General features: G+C 47.9%; 1 pseudogene; it reads right to left on the bottom strand.

The window, feature by feature from the left end:
* Positions 1-2,000: 2,000 nt before the first annotated feature.
* The window catches only part of LOC149328311 (uncharacterized), an 89,945-nt pseudogene continuing 65,923 nt past the window's right edge, over positions 2,001-26,022 (bottom strand).

Raw genomic sequence — 26,022 nt, 5'->3', positions numbered from 1 at the left:
TGCTTCGATGCTGCAAAATCCGCGATGTGAGGTAGGGGATAGCGGTCCAGAACTATAGTGTTGTTGCGGGGACGGTAATCATCACAGGTTCGCCAGTCTGGGGATTCTACGGCACCATGTGTAGTGATGACGCCCAGGGGCTAGAGCAGGGTTGGATAAGGCCGAGCGCTAGCATGTGCTCGACCTCGTTGCAGGCAATCTGAAACGGGTCTGGAGCAAGGCGGCGGTGTTGAGCGTGTGTGGGTAAGAAGTTGGATGGACGGATCAGGGACGGTTATTTGTCCAGGAGGGTCTCATAGGCCGACTGGAGTGTGCTCAGTACAACGACAAGCGGTGCTCGAAGGGAGAGGGCCTGAATAGTGAGGCCCGTCATGGCGTCCACGAGACGCTCGCAGTGATTGCTCACCAGCAGGTTGTAGTGCGCAGGAAATCAGCTGCTAGGATCAGATAGCGTACGTCCGCGACGAAGAAAATCTATCAAAATACACGTATTAGACCCAAATTTAGTGTTAGAGCAGGCTCTCCGTACGTAAGAATGGGGGTGTGGCAACTTGGAGCTGTAGACGGGAGAGGCGAGGAGATGACGATGTAAGGATGCGGGGAAGAATGCTAACCGATGCCCCGGTATCTACATGAAAAAGGAGGCCGGTGGTTCGGTCATGAATGAAGAATAAGCGGCTGGTCTCAGTTCCCACCCCATGCTCCGCTTCTAGAGGTGCCGTAGAAATTTCCCTCGAAACTACAGTCCGGAGCACATCGACGCGCCTCTTCCTCGAAGGTACGGTGGTACCAGTCCTCGCCGTATTGAGCGGGGGTTGTCGGACTGCGCCAGTCAGCTGGCGCCCGGCGACGAGACGGAGAGCGACCGTGGGAAGTGCAAAGTGCAGTGACCTGGTCAGAAAGACAGGCAATCTGGGCCTGGAACTTCTCACGGGGGCTCTGTAGGTTCAATCGGGAGGGAAGATATGATATCAGGGTGAGAGGTCGCGAGACGGGGCCAGGGAAAACCCGAGAACAGAATACGTCCATGATGGACTCTGGTGCTCGGCGATCAGCTCCCTAGACGAACCATGGGCGGTGACTAGCATCATGTGGACCGACGATAGCAAGCCCTGAAGGAACAGATCACGTAGGAATGCACGGTCGAAGGTAGCATCCTAGTTGTCTAAGAGTTGCTGGCGCCGCCGCAGCAACTGTAGCGGTTTGCGGTCCTCCAGTTCTTCGGATGAGATAAGCTGTGGCAGATGGCGGTACTGTGACACTGCTGTTCACCTGATGAGCTCCGTAGCCAACGTTTCTAAGGGTGCCGAGGCGAGTGGCTTTAAGAGGAGATCGCGGGCCTCGGCGGCAATCTCTGATGGGAGCGGCGCAGAGACGTGATGATATTTTGCGTCTGCGAGATGATGCGGGCAATAGTTCCACAGCTGAGGATAGGCAGCCCAGAACGGTGGAAGGCAAAGGGACAGCGTAGAGACGTCACCAGAGGGGCCATCACCGAGCAGGTAGGAGGCGTTTCCGTCGGCGTTGTTTATGCTACGTGCGAGTGTTCTGGCTGTCGTCCGACGACACCACTCTGTCGCGTCAACTAATATGTTGAAGCCGGGATGGTGGATGCATCGACTGACTTATTGGTCGTAGTAACTGGGAACGAATTGCTGCCGTGAGCCAGCCAGAGCAGACTCGCGCGAGGCACCATAGGCAGTCACTGGCAGTCGAAGTAGCGCGAAGTAGTCGAAGTAGCGTGGCAGCCTAGCGCACGTTAGGCTGCTAAAGTGCCCCATAGTTTTTTTTTCATGGTTTTGTTTCCCTCTGCTATGACGCAAAATCGCCTTTTCGCACACAGTTGCCCTATAAACTACATTCAAGGCCAGGTTGAGCTTCTTCTGCAAGTGTATGGCTGAATATAAATAAATAAAAGACCACTTCAATTCCGGGCAGGCAGAGGGTGCAAGAACATTTCAGTTTGCAGCGTGCCATCAGTATCTTTCAGATATCGGCGGCTACTCTGCTCCTAGCGCAGCCTTGAGCCCGAGCAGCACGTGCGTCTCAGGCAACTTGGCAATGACCGGCACGAAGCTGCGATCGGCCGCCCGCATCATGCCGAAGTAGGGCACCCCGCTTCTCTGCGGGTTCAGGGGGCCCGTAGCTACGCGTGAAAACCAGGGGTAATCTCTAAGAGTGACTTCCACACGCATCACTTACGGCCGGGAAGAACCTTCACCTTGGCTTCCGCCCAGATGGTGGGTGAGCTTGCCGTTGAACGATACCCCTGTGAATGTGACTCCCAACCGACCGCGCTCCTCGGGCGTCGTTATGTCGTTGCCCGCGTAGTGGTATTCGTTGATACCTTTCATCTGGGCGTTCTACTAGGACTGGGAAAAAAAAAACAAGCGAGACGCATTCAGAGAACTGAACGCAAAAAATTTTCAATGTTTGCGCTCGTAGCGTCACTCGGGAAATAAGCTGTAGGTCTGTTCATTTGTTAGGAACACTATCGGTCCTGTCGACACCAAGATAGCATTGGTGTGACGAGTACAATAGAAATTGAATGAGAAGACGAACGTAAGGAAATGTAAGACCAGCAGTACCTACAGGGTGCTAAATTTGAACACTACTAAAACAAATTAGGTGCGCTGGCAGGGCAGAAACACCAGCAAAATCGCGATAGAGGTAAACATGCAACAGTATGACAAACACGAGAAGAGAACAAACCTAAGTGCTTGGCAAGAACTATAAGTTCTGTGTAAACGTTGTCAGCGTTTTAAATCTCTTTCCATTCCAGCCCTTTGTCGCTTACCTTACGGTATGGTCCAGGTTTGCACCCGCTGTAAAACTGCTGCAGCGCCTCTGATTTCATAACAACATAAAACCACGAGCAAAAAAAGCACTCTGTGGCCGTTGCAGAGCGAGGACGCTTATGCCTCGAACTTTGGTATGAATGAAGTGTGAAGTGCTGACCTGTGAGTGTGAACAGTTCGGACAGAAGATACTGCTATCGCTAAGTTCTTCGCCGTACTGACGTATGTAGTGTCATGGACAAAAATAAGAGACCCCCCCCCCCCCCGCACCTTCCCCCACCTTCAGGGGCGCAGACACGCTGAGTGGCACAGGTCGGACTTTGGAAGGGGTCTCTTACTTTTGCCAATGATCGTGACATTAACAGATCTCGCTTCAAAAACCGACTATACGGGTTGCACTTCTTTGATGCTGCCGAATATAAGGATGCGCGGCACATCACTGCAATTCTCGAAGATCAGACACACAAAATTCTAACAGATGGTTCCCTTCGTATTCACAGTGCAGAGGAAGGGAATGAGATATCGTTGCTTTGGCTCTGGCTTCTGCGCAATCTCAGGTTCTTAGGGATTCCAAGAGCGCAGACCCACAATACGCCAAGGATGGAATTTCGCTAGCTGCATAAAACATTTTAGGGCACCGACACGCTCACGCTGACGCGTGAGCACCGGCTCACGCTTCCATACTTGGTAATGACTGCACACACGCTGCCGAGCTGGAGGTTTGATGGACCGAGCGCTTCGTGACGGAGATGATGATAGGCATCTGCATCTAAACACTTACGGGAAACGGAGAGTTGTTATAATACACTACAGGACACAAAGAACTAAATATGCGGGAGAAGCGTGCAAGACTCTCTCGAAGACAAAGGTGGCGCCTGGAAACATCTCCAAAATAATACCTTCACACACCCTACCCTTATGAGTGATATATGCCGGACACTCCACAGTTACTTACAATATATGGGGGGAAAACGGATCCGATACAATATGATTTGGCTATTCCAAGACAATTCACAAACTGCGCACGAGGAGCGGAAGTCTATGCTCCTGAGCTCGGACCTCATCCCTCAGCTAAGGACAATTGACGAGGCCTTAGCTGCACAAAGCCATGCGGCTCCTCTGGAACCGAATCACGACGTAGATTTCCAATAAAAGCTGATCTCGTGTGCGTCTGTTCCCGTGGTGGAACGAATAGCCCGTCATATTGCTGGATAGCTCGCCATATTGCTGAAGACTGGGTAGTCGAATCAAGCTAGGCTCGTTTTTAGGGCGAAAGGTTTTCTTGGCTGATTAGTGGCATGGACGGGAAAAGTGTCCGCACGAACTATAAGTCATAACTTGTGTGGTGGCTTAAATAATAAGAAAATAAAATTGGGATCTATTTGGGAATCGCAACCGGGCTACCGGCGTGCCAGACGGGGACGCTGCCACTCCGCCATGACACTTGGATGTTTGATACTGAATAAAGCCGCGTCTGGTGAATGCACAGTTCTTAAAAGCGGATCCTCGAGATATGTACTGGGGCCTACACGAGTATTTACGAGCATGGTAACTAAAGATGTCGCAAACAAAGGAACTAGCAAATTTCCTTGTTTTCGGATGAATTTCCTCGTGCAGTCGTAGCGCCATCGTGCAGCACCCTAAAAAAAAAGCCCTCAGAATGCACGGCGCTGGCCCAGAAAATGGCTCAAGTGGCGGACCGCGCACAGCTTTCACTTTTGAGCACATAATGAGACTGAAGTGCACCCGATAATTTTTGTTTTGCGACTGCTTGCAGAGGACCTTACCGTGGACCTACAGAAAACACGCTGTAGTGGGGAACGTAATAGCTCTCGCTTTAAAAACCCCAAACGGGGGCGCGATGTTGTCTCTTCTTTCGGCTATTCAGTTAGCAGGTGTTTTCCAGCAATAATCTGGACATGCCTACTTAATACCGCAATTAGCGATTTAAGCTGCATAGATGAATTTGAATGTTGCTTGAGTAATCAATCAACTTAGCCTTAGTGCAAAGTCGTCCTGTGTACGGAAAGAAAAGGGAAGGTTCAATAGCGGTCAGTCCTTGCGGCTTTTTCAGCTTACGTTCCTAATGCGGTAGCATGAAAAGAATCATCGGGAAAAAAATGAGGCACTGGTCACGAAATTCCCAGGATCGAAACTGATGTCATCGGACTTCCTTTTTAGCACTGAACCATTAGGGATTTATTTCCCTCGGAGTCCCCTTTTTATTATTTGTTTTAAAGTATGTAATGTGAATGGCTATCCTCTGTTTGCCGAGTTCTGAGTTGTAAAAATGCTTACCGCAGTGGTGCAATTGTGCACTGTCAAGACGGATTGTGATGTTTGCTAGACTTATCATTTTATTTCGTTTTGAACTATATCCTCTCGTACTGTAACGCCTAACGGCGCGGGATGAACATACATAAATAAAAAATAAATAACATATACTGCACATTTTGATGTATCATCATTGCTTTGTGTCGCAGCCTCTAGACACTTTGGGGGAAACATCTGTCAGCTACCAGAATGACTGCTGACAGACGTGTATGGTTCGGAAAACACATCCATTAAAGAAAGGAGCAAGATTTGATATAGCCACATCGACATTTTGTGGGGGCATCGCATTGCAAACGTAATGGAAGTAGGTGTCCTTGTGAGCTTTCTGGGGCCGAAAATTTTATTACTTCCACACCATTTAACTGTTTTTCATGTGGGATGAGTGGTAGCACCGGCGCGTAAACACCACGTTGTTTTCTAATAAGCAAGCAGTTGAGGTCCGGTCTATTTTCTTTGATTGGGTGTGGTTCTCACTCTCTGTGCGCATAATATTAATATGTTAGGGATATGTAGGCAAACTACATCGGGCTCCACAAAGCGCAGTGGGGTCGCTGAAAGAGAAAGAAAATTATGGCCAATCGGACAACTTGCATCCCAGAATTGACACTGCTTCTCAGCACTATATTCAGCTATGTGCTTTTACTAGTAATCAGCTGACTGGGTTCGGTGATAACAAAAGGAAATAGAGATCAGCGATGACGGAACTAGGACCGGTAACTTGGCTAATGACCAAACTGGAAAGAGCATGTGAACGTCTCTAGCTCGTACCACTCCCCACAAGAAGTTCATACCAGTGAAAACAGAAATAAAGGAAGCAAGAGACCATAAGCCGGTCAGCGAAAGTAAAAAAGACGGAAAAACGTATCAGAGCTGAATATGTTACACGGACATTTCCTACAATGGCGCGAGAGTTAGTTTCAAAATTATGCAATAGAAGGCGAATGCAACAGCAGGCATCAATAAAAGATGGCGCTTGAAATGGTACTGACATAACGCACTTCTCATATCTTTCATCTGAGAGCACAGTTTCCGGACTTTTATGGGCTATATTTTTTTAGATCAGTCGAAACGTCTTTACGCTGAGAAATCCAGCAACACAATTAATTTTTTTTTTTCATATGATAGTACATTTTTGCCAACGTTGGCGGCGTCTGCAAACGTTTGTGTCAGGGACACGATATGCAGCTATAGTATAATATCTCTACGCAGTTCTACGAACACGACGACTACCGCGTCACTTACGCCACGTTTTGTGGCTGTATTGAGAGATCTTATAAAAGATGCAAATACTTCGTTAGCGCTGTAGTTGAGAGTACTAAGGTTGTTTTAAATATACTATCGTTAGAATAACATATTACTAAAAACGCTTTTTCCGCGGTAACACTGACATTGGCTTCGCCAGCGGGAAGGGTAAACACACTATGGTGCAACCCACGTTTTTGGTCTGACTTTCTTTGACAATTTAAAACTTAACATCCACCCAAAACTTCAGTTCTGCCCTCGGTAATCTCTTTATAGAAATATATCTCGAAATATATGCCAATATTATAATTGTCTCCGGCAGTAGGTTACCTGAAGGAATTGAGGATATTGATTAAATGATTAAATAAAAAACCTCTCCCCCGCCTTTATTCCATCCCCCTGTGCGCTTCCCTGGTCCGGACCTTTCTCTTTTAAACATGATTAACATTGACACCCAAGGGTACAGCAAGGCCCGAACACATGTGTTGTTATGTGTCTCTCAAACGATCTGAATTTTGCAGATAGTAGAAATTCACTGGCTTCAAATTGCACTCCTGTGAAGGCATCCAAAGAGAACCGGCTTCTTAGTTGAATGCATGCAAGGATATAGCGATTATTTATTTTGTGAGACCAAGATACGCACAAATTAGAGTTTATAAACTGTGCTATGCGGAGAAGTCTATCTGAGAGGACAATGGTAAAATGCGGTCGTCGCGGTTCAGCAAGGAAAGCTGAGCAGTGTAAAAGCGAGAACATAATGTGACGAAGAAGACGAAGCTGGCAGTGGTGCAAGGATGAAGCCCTTGCGCTCAGCCAGCGGCAATTAAATCATCTCTTCTTATTGTTATATTATTATTGTTGCTATGTTATTGCTATCTTGTTACCGTTCATCGCGCCTCATTATTCGGCAGGCCGCAACCTACAACATAAGTAACACAATGAGGAGCGGCAAATTATAGACTACTCTAAACAAAGCCGTTGTCCAATAATGTGGGAGAGAGAGAGAAAGGAATTTTAATGAGGGAAGGTAGAGAGGTCGGCCGGTGGTAACATGGCCCTGGCCTGCTACTCCACAAAGGGGAAAGGGAAGAGGAGGAAAAGGAATGTGCGAATGAAGGCTGATGATGGCATAATACAATGAGTTTCACGAGTGATGTCTACACACGCGCACACACACACACACACACACACACACACACACACACACACACACACACACACACACACACACACACACACACACACACACACACACACACACACACACACACACACACACACACACACTGGCTGACACTCGCATCGCGGTTAGTAGACGCACATAAAACTCATAAAACTGGTGTCTGCAACACAAACACCGACACATGTCATTAACCATGTAGGTTGTGCACAGGCGGTCACAGACGAGTATCCAGGCCTGTTTCACACAAAAAGTTGAGCAGGGCCTTTTTCACACACCATTAATCAGAACGTCTCGTCCTGGCGCCCAGAAGAGTTTCCTCAGAGAGAGGGCGAGAGTCCAGTTGTTTCACGGTAGCCTCCAATGTTCTCCTTTCAGCAGTATAGTTCGGGCGCTTGCAAAGAAGGTGTCCAATAGTCTCTGGAGTGTGGCAGTGTGCGCAATTTGGGTTACTTTCGATGCCCATCTTGTGAAGATAGTGTTTGCTGTAGGCAACGCCAAGCATAGATGGCAAATGTAATAGATGGCAAATGTAATCGTGAGCCAGCGTCAAGCTTACAGACGCGGTCCTGTTGATGACTCGAATCACGCCAGTGCGACTGCATTGCCGCTTGCATTAAATGCACCAACAAGGCTCCAATGTCTGATCTAGAAAAGGCTATCTCAATGCAAGCACCATCACTATGTGCCATCCGAGCCTCGGCGTCAGCACGCTCGTTTCCCGCTATGCCGCAATGGCTCGGTATCCATTGAAACTTTATGATATGGCCGCGGTGGAAAGCTCCGGCTAACAAAAGCACAATCTGTTGAACCAGCTGCTCGCACGCCCTTGGTTTTAGATAAGTTTGTACGACCTGCAATGCCGATCTCGAGTCGCAGAATAGAGCCCAGTGCTGCGCTGGCTGGTGACCAATATAAAGGACGGCTTCTCGTATGGCTGCCAATTCGGTTGCCGTAGAGGACGTTTTGTGCATGAGCCTGAAACGGTGACATGAGGCATTTCCTGGCACTATCACCGCTGCAGCTGAAGAGGTGGTCGTCACGGATCCGTCCACGAAAACATGCTGGGTGTTAGTATACATAGATGTAATGTATGACAGCGCCAGCTGTTTCAGTCCGACTGTTGGAATGTGCGTCTTCTTTGTTATCCCTGGGATTGTTGTCCGTATAGATGGTTTTGGTACTGCCCAAAGTGGCACCTCCGCAATCTGGTGTGGCGCGTAGTTCGAAGGCACCGCATTGCGCTGCATCCAAAGGGCTCTGGAAAAGGCTGCATCTGGACGCACCGCACTAATGTTGGTCAGGGGGTGATGACGATGCCTGGTCAGATGCCGCAAATGCACACGAAGTGGCTCCTGTTGAAAATAAATTCGTGCTGGGCAGGCGCGGGCCTCATAAAATGTGCCCCATGTAGAAGTTTTACATGGCAAGCCCAAGCATACTCTTAAAGCACGAGCCTGCGCGCTTTCAAGCACACGCAGGCCTGATAGTCTGACCCCCGAGAGGACGGGTGCACGGTATCTGAGAAGACCGACTACCAGAGCCTGGTACACGTGTAGTAAAGATCGCTCGGAGGGACCCGAACATTTTCCTGCCATATACCGCACAATGCTTGCAAAGCTGTCGAGCTTTTTCTTGAGCACAGAAATGTGCTTCGTCGAGGACAGGCCACGGTCTATCGTAACACCTAAGAATAGTTAAAAAGCGTGAATAGACGATGTACGGAGTGGCATGAACGGAGACAATTACGGCAGCAACGACAGCCGCTTACGGGAAAAGCCGAACGAGAAGGATCACTGAAGATGACGACAACTCGCAGAGGTTTACACAATATTGATGGATTAAACGTGGTGTAATTAAGTGCTTGCTAACGCAGTAGTCAGGCGCCACTGCTTACTGAAGCCGGAACATAGGCAGATGATTAAATATTCTTGGACGAGCACGTCGTCCAAGACCGGACAGTTGCAGACCGAGCGTGTGCGGCAGCTGTCTCCGTGCGGGCCCTAAACTAGAAGACGGAAGTCTGGAGCAGCCCATATTGCTCCCACCAATAAGCATTTTCAGTGTAACAATGAAGTTTTTTCTTCTTATTATTATTCAGAGCAATTTTTTAAGTAGTTTGAAAATGTGCTTAAGGTGTAACGACATTTTTCGCACTGGTTGATCACTCCCATGTTAAGCCGATGCCTTTGCATTTCCCTCCATAGGTACTGCCTTTTGGCGGCGCTTGTAAGCAAGCCATGTGTTGATAAACGCTATGAAGCGAATTCGAAATTTTTTGAACGCCATGTGGTCGATGAGCTCGACGATAGGCTATACGTCATAGAGGAGCATGATTTGCCAGTTGCCATGGGAGAGGTAAAAAGTTTAAAGGCCTGAAAAGCCTAGGTTATTCTTTTTTCGATAGAGAAAGACAGTATCATTTCTCGATCAATACTGTACCACTGGGCAGGTAATTTAAAGTAATACAAGAAAGGAGGCCGAAAAACAGGGATAAACACGGTACAAACAATTCAAAGCGTGATTTTCATATGGAGACCAGGGGCCGTTTTCTATTTGCTGTCCATTTTCCATTGCCCACATTACGTCTATTTCTGGCCTCTCTCACTGGTCACTCAGACATACTCGCAGCTTTCAAGCTTCTGTGGTAAGCGAACCGGAAATTTGGTGGTTGTTGATAGGCAATCACCATTGCTTGCACATTGCAGCAAAAGGCAGACAGCGGTCAGGTGTGGTCATCGGCTGTTGACATAGCGCGGCGATGCACCTCGCCATTTGCTGCATATTGGGGCACATTGAAACCAATGGCTGCGAATAGTGAGATCCGGTCGCCAACCACCCGATAGCCGGTTCGCTTCACAGAGAAGATTGAGAGAACCGCATGGCTGTGAAATGGACAATGTAAAATGGACAGCTTTAGAATAAGGCCCCAGTCACGTCTCCTTACCGTGCTCACGGCGATGACGAAGGGGAAGTGCTGCACGTTCTCCTCGCAGACGGCATGCTCGGCGGTTGCGTTGACGTCGCTCAGGCGCAGCGGTGAGAGGGTGCCGTTGTGCACTGTGTACCTATTTGCGGACACGCTTGGCACCGGCACGATGTCGCTTAGTGTGGGGCTCACCCTTTCAACGGAGGCAAGGCGCACAGTCGCGCGCCTCGTGGATTTCCTGGTCGGAGCAACGGTCATTCCGCGATGTGGTACGCAGCGAGAGACTGGCTACCGAGGGAGCTGTGACGTTAAGCCAGTGTTGGAGTATATTTAAAGCCGTTCGTGGAAGCGTTTCTAGGGGTTTTTTCGGTGTTACACCTACATTGAACGTGCTGGTGCCAAATTTAGCTGTCCCTATAATTCCTATAGATATTAAAAACACCAACAGGAAAGAAAGAGTGAGAAGAATATAGAAAGCTCATAGCTCTTTTGGCAGTCTTCATGTTGAGTTATTTGCTTTGATACGCCGCATTATGAACTGTCCTGAGGAGCTGTCTTTCGGATAGAGCCGTTCATCTCATGTGAAGCAGGGTCGTTGACCAGCGGTCAAACAGCCATCTCCCAGAGCTGCACTGGGCACCAAGTAAACATTGTCGGGGTATCTGAATGGCCTTTTGATTGATCTAGGAGCATTGACATCTTGAGCAATTTTTCTACAGCTTGGGCGCCATTCTCTGGTTTTGCATGCCTCACTCTGTCCGCACCCTACTCTTTCCACGGTTAACGATATCCGGATGGTACCGGTGGCAACTATTCTCTGGCCACACTTTCCTCCGTTCTCTTCATGGCCTCCTCCTTCCACCGTAAGTTCACTTCCGGTTGTTCCCTCTGCATTAACTACCCGGTTACGTTGACCACCTCTACTACTAGTAATACAACATCGATGCGAGAACCAGAAAAGTGCGATTAACAGCTTCTGCAGTGAAATGAGAGCGACGCCATTTATATATATGGACCCTGAGACAGCCAACTACGCGCTCCTTTCGAAGCGGTATCGTACTTTTTCTCTCATATTACCCTACCAGATGTCTGGCCGACGCCATTCGGGCTTGGTGGAATTTTTTTTAAGGGGGCTCAACCCCTCGTGAATTGCCAGGTTTACCGTAGGTTCATCCCTCGGCAGCATCATTTCCTGAAAGATTAAATACACTCTCAGTTCTTCTAAGTCCATCGCCATCTTCTATTGTGCTATCGGCCGCCCCATGTTTCATCCCAGAGCTTTGAATTTTCTCTGTCCTGTAAGCACAAGCTGTAGCGACGGAGAACTACTCCGCCTTCAGCGGCGGGATGCGGGGCTTGGCGACCTCCGCCAGTGCAGCATGGGATGAAGTCCCAGTGCCCGAAGTTAGTACCCCGACAGCCGCACTAGGGGGTCAGTCTCCCCCCTATCTCCGGGGCGCAGCGTCACTGCGCACCGCCGGAAACCCCGATGAATGCTAAGCGATTATCAGCAAATTCTCCTGAGGGACTCCGGCAGTTTTGGCGTCATTCTGCACAACGAATGCGCAGAAACGGCGTGGTTAATCTCACGACTTCGTAAGTCCCCTGAGTATCATGTGTGGTCGAGGATTCCTCTGCTGCGTGCCATTGCATGAAAATATGGCGTTGAGCCACCCACGCTTAGCTTAGTGACATAGCTCTCGCCCTCGAGGTTTTTGAAGGCTCACAACACGGAGGTGCCGGAGGCTGTCCACAGACCAGACAAGTAAGCTAGACTTTTAAAGTCTTCGTTTTAAAGCCGCGTTTTAAAGTCTGCGTCCATGCCTCACTCGAAACTTTGTGAACGACGGTGAAAAATCTGTGGCATTTCAATGCTTTCAGTTCCACACTAGTAGTTTCCCGACTCAGAGGGTCTTTCGCATTAGAGACACCCCACGGCAGGCCCTAGAATACGAAGGATCATAACATCCTTTGGCGGATGAGGCTTCGTACTGACCGGATTACAGACGCCTGGAAGCTCCCCTTGCTCTGCTATAAGGGCAAGGGGAGCTTCCCATGCTTAATCCCAAAATGCTTAATTCCATCTTTGTTCAGATCTATTGAACAAAGGGTCCGTCATTCTAGGGACACCACAGGTCGGGTCTTAAAACAGATCTGTGGCAATCTCTGGTCCACGAGGATTCCTTCTGACTGGTTTGCAAGAGCTTGCAAGCTCCGTATGTATCAGCAGCGCGAACACAACACAGGAAGAACAAGGAGAAGATAGTACCGAGCGCTGTACTATCTTTTCCTCCTTCTTTCGGTGTTGTGTTCGCGCTGCTGATACATATGGATCGCAACCAACTACCCCGGCAGGTGGTGTTATTGCAAGCTCCCCTGGTCATTTTGAAAAGCTTCGGAAATTCTGGAGTCCTTGCTCTGTCCTGGGCCTTTTGGAATAGAGGGTCCTTCTTAATAGGGACACCCTAGGAGGGCCCTGAAACACACCTGAAGGAGTCTGCACCCACGAAGCTTCCTACTGGTTGGATTAGAAGGGCCCGTTAGTTCCCTCAGCAATTTCGCAACTGTTGGGAACGAGTAGCGTCAAATTAATTGAAACTCACACCAACCAAGGTTTTCGAATCGCTTGATCTCACAGGGTGGCCAGCGACACAAACCGTTCGAACTGGTTACGGAAGTTGATACGACCCTGTGGTTCAGAGAACTAGAAAACACAGAGTCAATTCGAGGCTGCTTTCTTTCAGCTTAATCTACGCTAGCTTTCCACAAAAATGGAGGGTCTCCAGGAAAGAATTAAGGTTGTCTGAAATAGATGGTAGTGCCTGTGCACGGTCCGCACAGCAAAAGAAGACCGGAGGAAGATGCTTTCTTATCTGAGGCGAAAAAATTTGTGTAGATCACAGTAACAAGCCTCGTGAACTAAAGGTCGCTGATACTTCGAGTTAGTCTAAGTTTATTCATCTATTAGGCTTAGCATCCAACGTCTGCCTTCCGAAGGACATTATAGAAGATACATCGTACCGACGCAGACGCGATGAAAGACGTTTTGTTCAACATTGCACAGTGACGGCTCTTGTGCTGTGTTCAGCATGAAGTCACTGAATGCGGAAAAGCAACACAACAGCACAACAACACAAAAGCACAAAGATTTTCGGCAGGCCGGTTGATTGAAGGGCTCTAGGCGTAAGCCAGAGTGCTTCGTCAATGTGGGAAGTTTATTACATGTTCAAAGACATTAAAATCTGAATCTTCGCTACAGGGGACACAGACAACGAGCATTCCATCTGGGCTGTCAGACTGGTGTGCTGTTGACAGTCACAAAATAATGTCGAAATAAGTGCCCTTCAACGTTTGCCGCAGGTTGTATATCACGGCCATGCAGTGGTTTTGAAAATGCAATGAGAACGCAAGCTCATCGTCAAACTGCAAGAGCGAAGCAGAATTGACCGCTGCAGCGGACCATACTGCCTGAAATGTGCAAAAAGGTGCCACTTGACCCAAAAGTTGTTCATGAAGCATGTACTATCAGCAACGAATGAAACGCGATCAAGAAAACAGAGGTGGGAACAAAAAGAAAACCAAAAAACACAAACGTATTAACTCCTGGAGATCAAACAAAAGCAAGGTTGATTAACATTTTCGGTAAATGAGTCTTTGCACCCTGAACTGAAACTCCATTACTACCCTTAGTGAAAACTAATAGGTTTGGAATATAGGCTGTGCTATTTAAATTCCATTTTAAACATATTTTGTGTTCATGAATGCACTAAAGATATGTAGGAAATGCGTTTTTGAAATTTCATGGTAGGTATTCGAAATACATTCTTAAAATATGCCAATAATACCTCACTTAAAAAATACTTCCAGCACTTTTCAAATACGTGAAATAATACATATCCAGTTTAAGCATCTTGTTAATGTATTAAAAGTGTACTTTCTTAAAAATTAAAATAATTCATCCGAAGTTTACTTCAATTCTAACAAATGGGCAGTATTTTTAAACGTATCTGCAGCCCACTTTAGCTGCCGTTAAACAGTCCAGTGCTCGAAATCGCGTTTCGGGAAATTGCATTTGCGTGTTGTCAATGTATTTGAAGTGTACTTCTGTAAATACGCAATTAATTCGTCCAAGGAATACTTAAATTCTAGCACATTGGCAGTCCCCACATTAGCATATTTGCAGCACACTTCAAGCTGCCGTTGAACAATCTAATGCTCGAAATCGAATTTCGGGAAATCTTGGTGTTAGCATTGTATTTGAAGTATAATTTAATAAATACGCAATTAATTCGTCAAAAGTATACTTAAATTCTAACAAATTGGCAGTCCGCGTAAACATATTTGCATTACACTCCAAGCTACTGTGGAGCAATCTAGACCTCGAAATGACGTTTCAGGGAACAGTGAAAACTCCCTTTCCTGTCGTCCTTTCGTTTATTGTAACTTCTAGCAGGAAGGTAATCACCACTTATTTACACTACGTGCGGAGAACGTGATAGCATTATGCCGGCAAAGGCGCCTCGGGTACTTCCGGGCCCGAATATGCCAGCGAAAAGGAGCCCGACTGCAAGGCCGACCGGCTCCCTTAGACGCCCGTGTAACTGTTGGTTGACGGTTCGACTACTGACCTACGCCTGACGCAAGTTTCAACGAGCAGTTCGGTTCTAGATCGCCCCCAGATTCAAACTCGACCATTCCGGCACTTCTGAGATAAGTTGCGGGCCCACAGTCTTTGCCCAAAAAAAGCCTCACCGGGCAAGATAGTGCGCCGCTCTCGGTGGGTATATATAAGGCAAGCCAAGCATGGTACGTGTCGGAGCACTCGTTTTCTGCGGCACTTTCCTCCTGACTGGCTGTGTGTACGTATCTTTGCCGTACCCGTTCCGTCATATGACTTCATAATCCCATACACCTCTGGATTGATGATAATTATGCGTGTAGAATTTGTTCCGGAGTTGAAGCATCATCTCGTCTCCTTCTGTGAAGCCGACAGGAGTATTTTTCTTAAGCTGAAGTTAATATACATTTAATGTATTAAATGCGTTTTTAGTCCATTTTGTTTGGTTTGGTTTATGGGGTCTAACGTCCCAAAGCGACTGAGGCTATGATAGAAGCCGTAGTGAAGGGCTCCGAAAATTTCGACCACCTGGGGTTCTTGAACGTGCCCTTAAATCCCACAGTACACGGGCCTCCAGAATTTCGTCTCCGTAGAAATTCAACCACCGCGGCAGGGATCGAACCCGCGTTTTTCGGGTCAGCAGTCGAGCACCATAACTACTGAGCCACCGCGGCGGTGTTTTTAGTCCATTTCAAATGTATTTAATGTCTATTTTTAGTCTACTTTTAATGCATTATAGATATGCTAAGCGGGCAAAAATGAACTTTTCATGTATTTTAAGAACGTTCAAAATATTATTCCCAGTATACTTAGCATTCGTATTGCAGTTCAACCACCACAGCCGGGATCGAACCCGCGTCTTTCCGGTCAGCAGTCGAGCACCATAACCACTGAGCCACCACGGCGGTATGTTTAGTCCATTTCAAATGGATTTAATGTCTATTTTTAGTATACTTTTAATGCGTCATAAATATGATAAGAAGGAAAAAATGTAGTTGTCACGTATTTTTAAGAACGTTCAAAATATTATTCCAAGTATACTTAGAAAGCACTCGTATTGCAGTTTAACCATAGGGACAAAAAATGCGAAATTTATATGCATTTAATACAATAAGTTTGAAATCCATTTTTAGCCCATCCTCTTTTTTTCTATCTAATATTAATTCACATTCCTATTCATATTCATATAGTATATACCCTTGAAAAATATTGAAATCGCAATACGTGGTCCTTCGTGTAGTGCCTGTCTGTAAATCTTCGACATAGAATTATAGATTGCATTCCTTAAATCTCGTTGATTCTCCTTGTTAGCATGCAAGCTTCTGTCACATAGGAGAATACGAGCACGACACATCGCTTATACAGTTTTCTTTCCAGTGACCCTGCGGCTCATTGACTCCCTTGTGCATTCTAAGCACTGCTTCACAAAAAACTCTCGCGATGTGCTTCCATGACTGGAGTTAAGAGGCTAAAAACTTAGCTCCTTCTCCGCAGACCTTTCCGAAAGGTTTGTTTTTGTGCCCCATGCTGTACGTGCGTTTTGCGCGTACGCCACTCTCACAAAATTCGGCGCATTTTAGAAACAAACAAAGAAAAACCGCCGCGCGCACGGCGTCTCGCCGGCGCGAGCCCAACGGGAGAGAGGGAAAGCCCCCGCCGAATGCGTGCCTCTCTCTCCCATCCACCACCGCTCACCGCCACGGCGTGCGCCGAAGGAATTAGTCATCCACGCCGATTTCTCTCGAACATGCCAGTCGGTTCTACTGTTAACCGGGGGAAAAGGGGGAAGCCTTGCGTGCGCTAAGACATGTCCCCCTCCTCTGCACTCGGACGTCGGCGACGCCGCCACGATGGCGCCACGCCAGAATACGCTCGAAACTTCGAGATGCAACCCCCGACCTCTGACCAATGGGGACGCGCGGCCAGTGAGAAGACGGAAGGGAGACAGCACTGCCAATGCTGCGTGTATGTGCGCGCCCACTCTGGCGCGTAGAACAAACAGACGTGGAAGCGGGCCTATAAAAGAAGGCGTTGACCGCTATCAGTCAGTCCGGACCGCCGTTTAAGCTTCGTCGAAGCGCGCCCGTTCGACCCCCGGGGAAACACCACTCGGCCAGCTTCGGCCCACGAGGCAACGGTCGCCAGTCTGCGGGACGGCATCGTCGTGGAACTCTGGTCGTCGGACTGCCGCAGTGCCCGGTGAACAAAATTGTGTTTTGTTTCTTTACCTCTCTCTTGTGTTAGTGCACGTTAGGTGCAATATTGCCCTAGTATTGTATTCTCTCTCGAGTTTAACTTTGCACGAGTTGTATTGTTCTTTTAATCACTTTGTATGTGTCTGTACTAGTGATTGTGAAATCCTCTGTATCGTCTCGTGGCTGTATAAACTTTGTTTTGTTTGTGAACATTTGGCTCCGACCCATTCTCTGGCTTGCGACCAGCGAAAGCTGGGCACCGAACGCCCAAAAACCTCTTGTCACTTGGTAGCTGGTCTCCGCTGAGTTTGCCACGCTGAGTCGAGGGCATCTCCTTTGAGTCCGAGACCGCTACCCCCACACGCTCTAAGGGTGTCTGGGAGCTTCCCACGTAAAAGTGCGCGAAGTATGGGTGACAGCCACTCACGTGCTATCTAACGCGCTTCTCTTGTACCCACGGAAACTGGGTTTTCGTGCTACCTTGAGGAAAGAAAAAGGAAACGACGCCTTTATATATCTTGGGCACATGCAATTGCGCTGGCATCCGGACTCGTTCTTGTGTACTGGGAACTTTGGCGATTTCCAGCTTTAAGAGAGAAAGCCAGTGAATGTATGAGCAATGCTTGTTGCTCTGCTCGTTTATTAATACCTCACGTGAATAGAAGTGTGTAAATGAAAGGAACCGATGATTTTTACTTTCGTTCACGCACTTATATTTTCATCATCCCGTTCTCTAACTTGGTCCGCGTCTTAGGTTAACGTACTTGTAGATTCCTGAGCGTATATCTTGCTTGCTATTAACGGCTGAGTTGCAATAGGTTGAAATAAGCACAAACTCAAGCACAGTAATATGACGTCAGAATTGTTGCCCTTGCATGCGGTTATCTTGGAACTGGTGGAAAAATACAAACGCCCTTGTTCTCCAGTATTTTCAGTGCCCTGATTACAGCTATATACTATATCAGAATAACCCTTTTACTGCTGAGCTTTACATCCTGCTTTGAATGAGAATAGATATTTTATTTTCTTCAAGAATATTTTTCAGGAGTTTTTTGTTTAACGCGATCATGAATGTTCTCAGGTCGTAAGAAGCCTTGCGGGCGGATCAGGCACGAAACGCGGAGACTCAAGCACCGCAGCGGTGAACAAGAACCGCCAAGGAGAGAGAGCACGAGCCCCACACTTCTTCTTCCTCCGGAATCTTCGTTGCCGTCTTTTGCGCTGGTGGCATCAGCCCTACCTTCCCCCCCCACCATTTCGGGCAGCATCGACCCACGCGACACACGCGACACAAAGGTCAGTCCGTTCTAGCCTGGTAAGTATTGAGGTGGACCACGTGAATCACCTCGGAGCACTTGCGTCGTTGGGATTCGGGCGTCTCGTGAGAGACAACCACGTAGTTGAACTCGCCAACACGACGAATGACTCTATAGGCACTGAAAAAACGGCGGAGGAGTTTTTCGTTCAGTCCACTGCGTCGTAGCGCGTCAGGTAGTCAGTGGCTACTATAATTACTGTTTCCAGAGCTGTACGTAAGGAACGGTCAAAGGAAGTCCATACCAATTTGTTGGAATGAACTGTGCGAGGGTTGAGTGGTCTTGTGAAAACCAGCAGACTTGAGAGGTGGAACCTTGCGTCGCTTGCAGTCCCGGCAAGTTGGTACATAATGCATCACGGCGGCGGATAAAACAGGCCAGAAGTACCTTTCCGTAATTCTGGCGAGGGTTCGAGTGGCACCGAGGTGGCTGGAAGAGGGTTCGTCGTGGCAGGCGTACAAAATTTCGCCGCGTAGGCTTGTTGGCACAAGTGATTACTGGCGACTGTTCAGGGTAAAATTCTTCTTGATAAGAACGCCGTCGCGGAGTCAGAGAAAAGAAAAAGCGCGGCTTAAGGCCTTAGGGAGCGTGACGCGTGTGCCTTCAATGACGTCGAGTACAGCTCGGCTATCCGTGTTAGTGCGCTTTTGGTCGGCGAAGTCAGTGGGGCTGAGGGCATTCACAAAGGCGTCCTCGACAGCATGGGCCGCCGGAGCTGGGTGAACGGGAGCACAGGAAAGGCAGTCGCCGTCTAAATGTTTACGGTCGGACTTGCACGTTACAGTAACATCATATTCCTTAAGGCGGAGGCTATATCTTGCGAGGCGCGCTGAGGGATCCCGGAGGCTGGCTTGCCAACAAAGGGTGTGATGGTCGGTGACGACTTCTATAGGTCTCCCGTAGAGGTACGCACGAAACTTTGAAATGGCCCATACGATGGCGAGGCACACTTTTTCGGTGGCAGAGTAGTGGGCTTCCGTATTGGACAAAGTCCGACTTGCGTAGGCTAAGGCACGTTCTCGGCCATGCTGCACCTGCACCAGAATAACGTCCAAAGTAACATTGCTCGCATCGGTGTGCACCTCTGTATCGGCATTTTCGTCAAAAAGCGACAGTACGGGTAGTGTCTGAAGGTGTCTTGGGAGTTCCTAAAAGCCTGCTCCTGCGGGGCGCTCCAGGTGAACGGCACATCATCTTTGGTCAAGCAAGTAAGGGGTGCGGCAATTTTCGATAAGTCTTTGACGAACCGGCCGTAATATGCACATAAGCCTAGGATGCGGTGAATTTCTTTCAGGTCACGTGGCGCCAGGAAATTCGCAATGGCAACGGTTTTCTCTGTATCCGGAAGTACACCATCTCGGTTGACTACGTGGCCTACGAACTTCAGGTACTCGTAAGCATAACGACATTTCTGGACTTTAAGTGCAAGGCCACAGGACTTCATAGCCTGCAGTACCGCGTCGAGGCGAGGAAGGTGCTTGATGAAATTTGGGGCGAAGACAATCACGTCGTCCAGGTGCCCACGACAGGTGTGCCGCTTCAGATCGGCAAGAACTGTGTCCATGAGTCTTTGAAAAGTGGCTGGTACGGAGCAAAAACCGAAAAGCATGACCTGGAACTCGTATAATCCGTTTGGTTTGATGAAAGCCGTCTTCTCGGGGTCCCTCTTGCCACCCTAGATTTGCCAGTACCTCGACTTCATCTCTATAGAAGGGAAATATTTGATATCGCAGAGGCCATCCAATGCGTCGTCGATTCTTGGCAGACGGTAAACATCTTTTCTCGTCACGTTGGTCAGGGACGGTAGTCGACGCAAAACCGCAATGGCCACGTTTTCTGTTTACAAGGACCACAGGGGCTGCCCACGGGCTCCGAGATGGGCGGCTGACGTCGGTATTCAGCGTTTCTTGAACTTGAGCCCTGATAGCGGTCCGCTGCTTATGAGAAAAGTGATAGGGTGACTGAGGAAGGGGACAGACAGTGTCATCTGTAATAATGCGGAGCTTTAAAAGATGTGCGTGTCCGACGCGTGTCGACGACGGAAAGGAGCTTCGGTAGCGGTTGAGCAGAGTCCGGAGTTGTTCTTGATGGTGGTGAGGCAGGTCCGGATTCACATCGTAGTTCAGGTAGTTACGGTCGGCGAATGCGCACTTAGTTTCGTTGATGGCTTCAAGGTACGCTACAGTTTTCCCCTTATTCAGGTGCCGGTGTTCATTGCTGAAGTTGGTAAACAAGATATAAACTTCCCATCGGTGAGGATAATAACTGCTCGGGTAACAGCACTGCCTCTTTCCAGAAGCAACACCTGCTTGCTCTCGACGACACCTTTTGTTTCTTGGAGTGTCACTGTACCAACGGTCACCATGACACTAGAACGTGCCGGCACGCTCAAGTGCTCGTCGAGAATTTGTAGGGCGGCTGGTAGTGTGCTATTGGTTCGGAGGGCATTCTCAATGAAAACTTGACAGACTTCGCCTGCAGGTAGATGACTGCGCCGTGTTCCGTTAAGAAGTCCGTACCGAGGATGATATCACGGGAGCACTGGGCTGTACGTATCTGCGGGCCGTTCCAACTGGTGGTCACCTTCTTGAGCACCGCGGCAAATTGGGAACTAAGCATGGAATAGTCGGCGCTAGTATCTACAAGGGCGTTAACGTCGTTTGCATCGACTGAAATCTGTAGGTCCACAGTGGGTGGTGTCGTGCCTCGACAATATCGAGGTGTTCAGTCACGGCTTTGGTGTGTTGAAGGGGGGCCACTGCGTTGTCGATTGGCGTCGGGGTGACGGCGAGGATCGTCGAGTCGTCGTGGTGACTAGTCGACCGGTTGCTGAGGCTCTGGAGCTCCGTGTGGCGCGGCAGGAGGGGAGAAATGTCTTGCGGCGTTGGAGGATCTGAGTTTGCGTCGTAAAGCAGCCGATCCTCCAGAAGCTGCGTCGTCTAATTTCACCTATGCGGACTTGGCGATTTATTCCACTGCCCAGGAGAACTGTATCGGCGAAGCGACGAGGATCGCGAAAAGCGGTTTGGGCCGGGATCGGACTGCGCAATGAAACCCACGATCTCCCGCGGCCTATGACCAGGCAGCGGACGGCGTGCATCGAAAGTGTATCCTCGGAGACCCAATTCTTCGAACGGGCAGCGGCGACAGATGTGCCCAGCTTCGCCGCAATGGTAGCACAACGGCCGGCGGCATGCGGTTCACCAGACGTGATTCCGTCGAAGACCTGTGGGCTGCACTACGTTCGGCCTGGAAGGTGAAACGCGAACGCCTAGTGGTGGTGGCTTGTAGCATGGTGTTGGCGGTGGTACGTAACGGCTTGCAACGGCGCCATAACTTAATATCTTTAGACTTTTCCTCACCAGCCGCTTGCTGGCGCCCCCTACGTTAGGGAGCCTGAAGGGGATTGTTAAGGCACGGCTTGGAGGAGAGAGGACGATGTGTGTTTGTGTGTTTCGGGGGAAGGCGGCTCGTCAACGTACGTTCTTAACGGACGTTACTGTGAGTTTTGTGCGACAACCGCGCGTTTTCTCTGTCCAACGTTAAATCTGCGAAAGTCAGTAAAACCCTTCTATATTTTTTTAAGTGTTAGGATCTGTGTGTGTCAAAAGTGTTAACATCTCAGAAGTAAGATACCCGAACGCTGGATTTTAGGCCTAGCGAACTGAGCGGCACAGCTGTGAGACGCGAACGACGCCATGAATAAAGAAGAAATTCCGACCGGGGGAGTCTCAGCTGATGGCGACAACGAGAGTGCTGCGACTGGCGCTGATGTGCGTGATCCTCTTTCGCCAATGAGTGTCGACCAGGGTGATGGTATTTCTGTGCGCGAACTATTGAGTGTTTTCCTGGAAAAGAACCGTATCGTGACGACTCTATTGGAACGCTTGACTCGGACAGCGACATCGCAGCCCCTGTCAGCAGGGACGCCGGGTGGCATCGCTGCATTCCAGGTAAGTCCCGATCTCAGTAACAACATAACGACCTTTGACGGCTTGTAGGGGACGCCCGGTACGTGTAAGCTGCACCCAGCGCCCTCCAACAGATGTCACGTAGTAAGTAGCCTTGCGGGAGGATCAAGAGAGAAGGCCGAAGACTCAAGCACCGCAGCGCTCAGCAAGATGATGATGATGATGTCCTCAGGCTTAATAGGAAATACCCAAGGCGGGGGATTGGCCAGGCTGCATAGCTGATACAAACGCAGACAGCCGAGAAGAGAGCCCGTGCCGCACCCTTCTTCCTCCGCAATCTTCGCTGCCGTCTTTTGCGCTGGTGGCAATATATTTTAACTTCCTCTTGTTTTAAACACTGAAATTGCACTGCTAGAAGTCTAGCGTTAGCGAAAGTAGGAAATTAAGCTTGAGCAACAATGCTACTTCGCATGTGATTGTCTTCTAAAAATTGTTTCAGCAGTATTATTTCAACATATGATGTAGCGCTATTAGGAAGGACACGGAAAGAGTACGAAACAACAAAGAAAATTGTGTTGTCCTCTCTCTCTGTTCTTCCACATGCACGGAGCGCGCAGCTGACGTGCTATAGATGGACTCGAATAGTGAATGCACACGGCAGACACGACAACGCGCTAGCTTTGAACGAAACTTAGTGTTGCAAGAACACCTTAGAAGCTAGTCTAACTTATGAGCCCTTGAGGGACCAGCCACATAACCAGGTCATGTGGCACGGGTACTAGTTTCACATTGTTAGAAATACTTCTGTGTAGGCTCACTGATCTTCATAATGCTGGCTGCTCATTACATAGGCTTGCGTAATTGCTTCTCGAAGTTCAGGCACGCTTTCATCCCCGCTGAATCCGGAGGAAGAAGGAGAGGGAAAAAAAGCTGCCGTTGCTACAATGAATTCCGGCTGCGCATTTCCCTACACTAAACCGTACCATCCACTGTGTTGCCGAGTGCTACATAGCAAAGCCTCGTTCCTATCATACTATCAGTGCTCAGCACAGATACAATACGCTGTGGCTGCGGCAGCCGAAGGGAGTGAACGCAGGAGGTACGTCAGTGGGCTTTCACATTGAGAAGCCGGCAAACCAACAGAAGTGGTAATCTAGTGGAGCCTAATCACTGAACACGGATCATACAATGTGGTCATCATCTTCAGCGCCATCATCCCCCACGTAACGTCGTGCAAAGTAGTAAAAGGGTCCAATGACCTTTAGTTCCCTCTCCAGCGCAACAAGCTGTCTCGTTATCAACGCAAACTTCCTTTGCTGAATCACCATACGATTATCCTCCCCCCCCCCCCTCCTTGAATTTGTCTACATTTGGGATCCAACACCTTGCACTATGAGGTCATCGATTATCTTCCCTTCGCAATACATGCACGGACCATGTCCATTTCTGCTTCTTGATCTGGATTATGTTATCATTCGATCGCGTCTGTTCGTGACTCACTCAGCTTTCTTCTTGTTTCTTACGGCAACATCTGTCATTTCCTGTCCCACAGCTGGTAGAGCTATCGTTGATTTGAAACTTTTTTTCATTAGCCTCTAGTTTCTTCCCCATAGACTAGTACTGGCTACCTTTGGGTGGTTCCATGAGAGATCAAACTGGCCAACTATTTGAAAATTCTAATATTCTTTATTGTTTAATATATTGTGCGCTGGTTATCCAGAAGGAGAACAATGAATTTTTTTTGTGAAAAAGATAATATTTGAGGAAGAAGAAATTTTAAGCGAAGTCTTGGCGGTGGCTTCACTTCATGCACAGCACACTTTCTCAACTTTTTGATGACGCGAGAAACGAGATATTAAAGCCATGATGGATACATTTTGCCTGTGAAAAGTACAGGGTAGAAAGAATATACAAGGCTTTTTCCACCATTGTGAAGAGATTGTCACTTAAAGGAAAAAAATTCGAAATCCCCACAAGTCTGCATGAACGCTGTTTTCCGGAATTTTTTCTCCCTAAGTGTAAACCACATCTCCTTCAAATTTGCCGAATAGATAAGCATCGAGTTGCTTAAAGAGTGCCTCGACTTTCATTTCTAGATAATGTCAATACCAAGAGGTGCGGTCCTAAATCTGTCATTTTTTAATGTAGTAGTATTTAAAAGCAAAACAACCCCAATACCAATTTTTCTAAAACTCCCGAAACAAGGCTCTACAAGCAGGCGAAAAAGAATACAAAAGAAGATGTTACGTTACTTTGTTTCGAAAAAAATGTTATCAAAGATCAAACTTCTACTTCTTGAGCATAGGCAGGGGCGTTTAAATGAAGGAGCGGAAGCTGCAAATGCGCCCTACGCTCCTCTAAATTCTCCCCAGATCCAGGACTGAGGGCTCCTCCGTGAAATGGGTACGTACCTAATTTTTTTGGGGCAAACAGGCATCTTTGTCGTAAGCTGGATTCGGTGGCGCCGCTATCGGGAAGTGCGGGTAGCGGCACTTGATTTCAAAGTACCTTTTGGTTTCTTTTTTAATCTCTCCATTTATTTTGATTGGTTATGCTAGATATATGCTGGATTAGTTACACCTGTGCTTAAGGACGCATTCATTCAACTTATGTAGAATTTTTTTAAGCTTTTGCCTATCACAGAGACTCCAGAATGAGTAAATGAGGTCCTCCTTGATTATTAAAGGACGATAAGGCCTATAGTACAAAATATGGATCAGTAAAACGTCTCTGTCAAGCACATAATGTGACGTTTTAATAAACAGTTCGCTCTGAAATGACGTTGTACACTTCTGCCTTCCTTTCTAGGATGCAGTCAGCTGTTTTTAATTAAAGATAGCCTCACAGGAGCAATGTGCCGTAAGAAAAACACATTGTGAGTTTTCTTTTTTTTTTCCATGCATTCATAGGGACCGCACTCCCAATTGTTACAGGCACTCGGCAAAAACGGCGGCACCGAATACTGCTTACGTCGCAGATCGGTGTTTGTACATGAAAAGCAATTAGGTTGTGTTCTCTCTTGATTTAAAAGGACTCTCTGGTGAATTGGGAGAAATTTAGAGCAGCGGAGGCCGTATTTGCTGCTTCCGCACTTTAATTTAGGCGCTCCTGCCGATGCTAAAGAAGCCACAAGTTTGGGCTTGGATAACATTGTTGGAAAGAAAATAATAAGGAAACATGTGCTTTAGTGTTATCTTTAACCTCCTTTTAGAGACTTGTTTGATCAGTTTTAAGAAAAATTCGGGTGGTGTTCTTTTCTTCGGTTTTTGAAAAACTACTATAATCAAAAATACCAGATTTAGGGCACTACTTTTGCAACTTTCCTATAAAATGCAACAATGAAAGTTTGTGCGCTTTTTAGCATCTCAATACTTATCTGCTTTAAAATTTTGAAGATGTCCTACATATTTGCAGAGAAAAAAATTCTTTAAAAGAGCTTCATTTAAGACTAGCGTCATTTTCTAAATTCTTTCTAGTAAGCAACTTCTCCACCGCGGCG

The sequence above is a fragment of the Amblyomma mixtum genome, chromosome 9 (genome assembly GCF_055824585.1).
Source record: "Amblyomma mixtum isolate Tamu chromosome 9, ASM5582458v1, whole genome shotgun sequence".
NCBI lineage: Eukaryota > Metazoa > Arthropoda > Arachnida > Ixodida > Ixodidae > Amblyomma > Amblyomma mixtum.
The sequence above is the reverse complement of the archived record's forward strand: the minus strand, read 5'-3'. Positions and strand labels throughout refer to the sequence as shown.